Here is a 7,128-nt window from a genome sequence, read left to right on the forward strand (position 1 = left end):
GTGCAGAAGTTTCAAGGGGTTATTTCTTATGATAGCAGTCCAATGGACAAACACATCACCTTTGGTGTCATGCCTTTTCAGGAAACCATAGCCTTTTCTTACATGAAACCATAAAACTGTACCCACCATCTTCGGGGAGGTACTTTTTATCTCCCCCAATTCATTCCTTCTATCATTTATTCTCACTTTCAGGGTAGCAGCCAAGGCTTTATGTGGGAGTGTCATTTCTTCAGTGTCTTTAGTGTCAGATGTAGTAGTAGTAGCAGCAATTGTTTTGTACTCTGTCTCTAGCTGCACTAGTTGGTTTTGCAGTTGTTTAATAGTAATCTTGTCCTGGTGTTTGGTTGTTTCAGCTGCTCCTAAAAGTTTGGACATCTCTGTCACTTGGTATTCCAAAGAGTGCATCCTTTTCTCTTCTTGCTGGAATCTCTGCTTATGATGTGCATCTTCCTCTATCTGCCTTTGGAGCAAGATTTTCAGTTCTTGCTTTAACCCACAAATCTCCCTATGCATTTCTTTATTTTGTTCTATCAATTGACAGTTATTCATCTGAACTTCATCAAGTTTCTTTTGCAGTTCAGTCCCATCAGATATTCTATTCCTTTTACTTCTTCCTGAAGAAGAGTGGTAAGCCATTTAATATGGTTTAACCGTATACCTGCTATGTGTTCCATTAGCTCTGCCATGTACCTTACATCATTTGGTTTATCCCTTAATAGCACTTCATGTTCTCTCATGTCCATGTATATTATTTCCATAGCTTCAATAATTTTCTGGTCTCTAGAGTCTTTGTCCATTTCCTTCATCTTCACTTCCTTTTTACTCGTAACCTCCTTCTCTGGCTCTTCCAAAGTGTCATGAATAGACGTTACAATAACAGAACTAGGGCCACTATTTATCCTATTGGTATCTTTCTTCTTAGTGTCTCTACCATCATCTTTTCTCTTCAACTCAAATGGTGCAGGAGCCTTTATATGCCTTGGAACACTTTCTTCCTGTTGTTGAGCTACCCTTTCTTCTATTTCTTCTCCAACTTTACTAGTATTAACCATAGGATTAGCTATTTCTTCCATGACACTTGTATCACTATTGTTGTTGTCTAGTTTATATCTCACTTCTTCTTTTTTCACTTCTCTGTTATTCTTTTTCTCTTTCTTCTTTACTATATTTTATCCTCTTTTCCTTTCACACTGACTACTGTCACAATATCTGCTCCCACTGGTTCCCTCTCATCTGGTGGGAGTACTGTCTGATACTCTGCTTCTTTGCAATCCTTGTTAGTGGTGGTTTCGAAAAATTCCTCATTAACACTTCCATCACTATCTTCGTTAAGTTTAAATTTTAATTTCTTGCCCTTTGATCTTTTATTTCTCTTGTCAGTCACTACTGTGATAATGGAGGAATCTATCTCGTCTCTTCTTCCTTTAAAATGTAAAATAGATTTTTCCCCATGTTTCAGCACATCCCCTTCATCTACGTATTGTACCATACTGTCTGCTTGTTTGTTATAGGTTCCAGCACCCCCAATTGTGGCAGCTAAAGTTGTTATACTGCACTCCTCCCTGTTCTTTTTTGTCTTTCCCATGATGTGAAATTTGATAAATAAATACACAAACTAACTGTGGATAATGGCTGCTGACACCTGGATGGTAAACAGTTATTGAGTTTTGCTATATCTCAGCAGTGCCTCCAAATGTAACCCACTCCTCGTATAACCAGGCTAATGAGTTACAAATTTAACAAATGAGCTACCTTTAAAACGAAGTGCCTCCACCCAAGTATTTATATATATCATGGGGCCTACTTGGGAAAACCCAACAATGAATATTGTTTACCTTAATGTAAAGATACTATGTATATTACATTTAATATATATTGTTACATATATAACCACTTGCAATCTCTCTTGTATTTACATGAATAGATTTATTAAAGTCCTTTGGTTAAGACTCCCCTGTTTCACCATACCCACATGAAACCCTCAGTAAGTGAAAGATAGATACAGCTGTGTACATATATGAAAGCTTTCAACACAATGTGGGTACAATCCTTTAAATTTGGGTAGGACTGAGGAAATAAGGCAATAGAATTATATTACACAACAGCAAGCTACATTTCTATATCCAAGGGTCAACCTCAGTAACTCAGTGCTATCCAATGTGGTTAAACCAGTTTAAAGTATATATCTACGTACAACTATTGCATGAATTTACTGCTGTCTAGTTTACAACAGGTACAGTTTTTCCCTTACACGTTTACAACATTAACACATCTTCAGTTAATATATATCACCTCCCTTGTAGGAGAAATCATCCTAAATTTCTTTCAGTCATGGAGACATACTGTAAGTGGTTACATTTCTTACCACATGTCAAGCTCATTTTTACTTGGTCAGTTAATTATGTTTGGACTGGTAATTATCATGCCGAATATACTTGGTTCTCAGATATGACATTAGTAGGTCATATATATGCATATATATTATTTGTATATTTAATGAGCTCTCCACTCCCTTTCCTGACTGAAATAGGTTCCTCGTTAGATGTACTGTCATCGTATGGCTCCTGATGTAGTTTAATGTAGTCCCACGGATTTGTCTTTGGAAATAAAATGTATCTAATAAAGTTGCTGTGAAGCACCTAGTATACCGTAAGTTATTTGCTTCACTTCTGGGGATAACTAGATCAGCTGTTTCACCTTCTTTTCATATTACTGTAAGGTACAGCTCTGTCTACGCCTTCTGTCCTGTGTTACAGGTGGCTGGAATCCCCGTTAGTCAGTGGAGGGCTATATTACATGCAGGCTGTGCAGCAGCATAGTGTATAAACCTGTCACAATGTGCTGGCTCAGTCACAAGTTATAAGCCTACTGAATTCTGCTGGTAAAGACAGGTAACCGCTGGCCACCCCGTATCTATCTGTCTCCGGATGTGTGAGATGTGCAGTGAGTTCGTACAGACCTCACCTTTATGCAGCACTGGTCATCTCATTAATTAGCTGTGTAGCTCCCACAACTTACTGTACAGCCTCCTCTAGAAGGGAAATGCAGGCACGTGAACGCTTAGGCCTCTCCACACCCTTGTCCTCTGAGCACTGTTCTGGCTGTCACTGATACTTGTCAGTGCTGCCGCCTATACTGCTGCTCCTTCTCCCGCTGCCTCAAGCTGCAAGGGTCCTGTCTCATTGCATACAGGACCTGTCTCCTCTCCTGAGAGCACAAACTCCGTCTCTCACATGAGGTAAAATCCTCTCCTCAGCTCCTGAGGTACCGCTCTCCTCAGGTACCTCTACAATCTCCTCAACTGATGCCTGTTGCAGGCTCCTCCCCCTGCTCAGGGCTCATGGCAGTTATTTCTAACTGCACAGGGAGTTTCTAGAAAAGTCTCTGGTACCTTCTCTGCTCGTGTACATTTCTTATGTATATTTGAACAATAGGACATGTAATATACATCTTTTATTAATAAACAATACTTTATATTATACAGTACATACTGTATATGTACTCTACTTTTTTCCTGTAACTCCCATTATGTGGATGGAGGTTACATTCTCCCCCTGGTGATCTGGCACACCAATAATATTGCATATTAAGTAGCCAGATCACCAACTACACCAAAACCATAGAAATAATATTTTGAACATTCATCTTATTCTTTTTACATTTATATTTTTATTTACACCTCATTCAAAACTACTAGCAAGCCAATTTAACTCAATCATCTTAACTGCTGGCCAACTAGGTAGTGAGTGGACTACAGAGCCCCCTTTTCTTTCATCGAAGATGGGTTTTTGGGGGGGCTTTTATTTTAGAATCCTCTACTATTACTTCTTTCTGGAGAGAATCCTGTTGTACCAGTCCATCTTTTCCTTCTATCCATGAGCTCTTAGATTCTTCTTGAACTTTACTCAGGATGGGATATTGAGGAGGTAGTAGCTGAAGTATTCGTGGAAAATAAGTTTGAGAGTTTTCTTGCTGTGTTGAAGATTTGTAATGTGTTGGTTTATCTTGCTCTAAATCTCCATCAGGAGGATCTGCTGCCCAATTTGTTTTGTTTTTCCATCTGGAATGATGTTGGTAATGTAATGGAACTGTACGTCTATGCCACATTTGTCTCATAGAAAAGGATATTTTATTTTCCATCTCATCTTCATTGTTTTGATTGACATGTACATGTTGCCCTCGCCCAACTTCTCTCTTTTTTGAATGACAGACACAATTGCAACAAAAATGTGGATTTGGAGCAAAATGGCTTCCATTCACTGGTACCCCACCAGGGCCAGTCACATTGGCTGCCCGCACTCCCTTTTCTCCTTCCACTACATCAAACTCTACACATTCGCCGACTTCAACACTGTGCAGAAGTTTCAAGGGGTTATTTCTTATGATAGCAGTCCAATGGACAAACACATCACCTTTGGTGTCATGCCTTTTCAGGAAACCATAGCCTTTTCTTACATGAAACCATAAAACTGTACCCACTATCTTCGGGGTGGTACTTTTTATCTCCCCCAATTCATTCCTTCTATCATTTATTCTCACTTTCAGGGTAGCAGCCAAGGCTTTATGTGGGAGTGTCATTTCTTCAGTGTCTTTAGTGTCAGATGTAGTAGTAGTAGCAATTGTTTTGTACTCTGTCTCTAGCTGCACTAGTTGGTTTTGCAGTTGTTTAATAGTAATCTTGTCCTGGTGTTGGGTTGTTTCAGCTGCTCCTAAAAGTTTGGACATCTCTGTCACTTGGGATTCCAAAGAGTGCATCCTTTTCTCTTCTTGCTGGAATCTCTGCTTATGATGTGCATCTTCCTCTATCTGCCTTTGGAGCAAGATTTTCAGTTCTTGCTTTAACCCACAAATCTCCCTATGCATTTCTTTATTTTATTCTATCAATTGACAGTTATTCATCTGAACTTCATCAAGTTTCTTTTGCAGTTCAGTCCCATCAGATATTCTATTCCTTTTACTTCTTCCTGAAGAAGAGTGGTAAGCCATTTAATATGGTTTAACCGTATACCTGCTATGTGTTCCATTAGCTCTGCCATGTACCTTACATCATTTGGTTTATCCCTTAATAGCACTTCATGTTCTCTCATGTCCATGTATATTATTTCCATAGCTTCAATAATTTTCTGGTCTCTAGAGTCTTTGTCCATTTCCTTCATCTTCACTTCCTTTTTACTCGTAACCTCCTTCTCTGGCTCTTCCAAAGTGTCATGAATAGACGTTACAATAACAGAACTAGGGCCACTATTTATCCTATTGGTATCTTTCTTCTTAGTGTCTCTACCATCATCTTTTCTCTTCAACTCAAATGGTGCAGGAGCCTTTATATGCCTTGGAACACTTTCTTCCTGTTGTTGAGCTACCCTTTCTTCTATTTCTTCTCCAACTTTACTAGTATTAACCATAGGATTAGCTATTTCTTCCATGACACTTGTATCACTATTGTTGTTGTCTAGTTTATATCTCACTTCTTCTTTTTTCACTTCTCTGTTATTCTTTTTCTCTTTCTTCTTTACTATATTTTATCCTCTTTCCTTTCACACTGACTACTGTCACAATATCTGCTCCCACTGGTTCCCTCTCATCTGGTGGGAGTACTGTCTGATACTCTGCTTCTTTGCAATCCTTGTTAGTGGTGGTTTCGAAAAATTCCTCATTAACACTTCCATCACTATCTTCGTTAAGTTTAAATTTTAATTTCTTGCCCTTTGATCTTTTATTTCTCTTGTCAGTCACTACTGTGATAACGGAGGAATCTATCTCGTCTTTTCTTCCTTTAAAATGTAAAATAGATTTTTCCCCATGTTTCAGCACATCCCCTTCATCTACGTATTGTACCATACTGTCTGCTTGTTTGTTATAGGTTCCAGCACCCCCAATTGTGGCAGCTAAAGTTGTTATACTGCACTCCTCCCTGTTCTTTTTTGTCTTTCCCATGATGTGAAATTTGATAAATAAATACACAAACTAACTGTGGATAATGGCTGCTGACACCTGGATGGTAAACAGTTATTGAGTTTTGCTATATCTCAGCAGTGCCTCCAAATGTAACCCACTCCTCGTATAACCAGGCTAATGAGTTACAAATTTAACAAATGAGCTACCTTTAAAACGAAGTGCCTCCACCCAAGTATTTATATATATCATGGGGCCTACTTGGGAAAACCCAACAATGAATATTGTTTACCTTAATGTAAAGATACTATGTATATTACATTTAATATATATTGTTACATATATAACCACTTGCAATCTCTCTTGTATTTTCATGAATAGATTTATTAAAGTCCTTTGGTTAAGACTCCCTTGTTTCACCATACCCACATGAAACCCTCAGTAAGTGAAAGATAGATACAGCTGTATACATATATGAAAGCTTTCAACACAATGTGGGTACAATCCTTTAAATTTGGGTAGGACTGAGGAAATAAGGCAATAGAATTATATTACACAACAGCAAGCTACATTTCTATATCCGAGGGTCAACCTCAGTAACTCAGTGCTATCCAATGTGGTTAAACCAGTTTAAAGTATATATCTACGTACAACTATTGCATGAATTTACTGCTGTCTAGTTTACAACAGGTACAGTTTTTCCCTTACACGTTTACAACATTAACACATCTTCAGTTAATATATATCACCTCCCTTGTAGGAGAAATCATCCTAAATTTCTTTCAGTCATGGAGACATACTGTAAGTGGTTACATTTCTTACCACATGTCAAGCTCATTTTTATTTGGTCAGTTACTTATGTTTGGACTGGTAATTATCATGCCGAATATACTTGGTTCTCAGATATGAAATTAGTAGGTCATATATATGCATATATATTATTTGTATATTTAATGAGCTCTCCACTCCCTTTCCTGACTGAAATAGGTTCCTCGTTAGATGTACTGTCGTCGTATGGCTCCTGATGTAGTTTAATGTAGTCCTACGGATTTGTCTTTGGAAATAAAATGTATCTAATAAAGTTGCTGTGAAGCACCTAGTATACCGTAAGTTCTTTGCTTCACTTCTGGTGATAACTAGATCAGCTGTTTCCCCTTCTTTTCATATTACTGTAAGGTACAGCTCTGTCTACGCCTTCTGTCCTGTGTTACAGGTGGCTGGAAGCCCCGTTAGTCA

The sequence above is a fragment of the Pseudophryne corroboree genome, chromosome 9 (genome assembly GCF_028390025.1).
Source record: "Pseudophryne corroboree isolate aPseCor3 chromosome 9, aPseCor3.hap2, whole genome shotgun sequence".
NCBI classification, from domain to species: Eukaryota; Metazoa; Chordata; class Amphibia; order Anura; family Myobatrachidae; genus Pseudophryne; species Pseudophryne corroboree.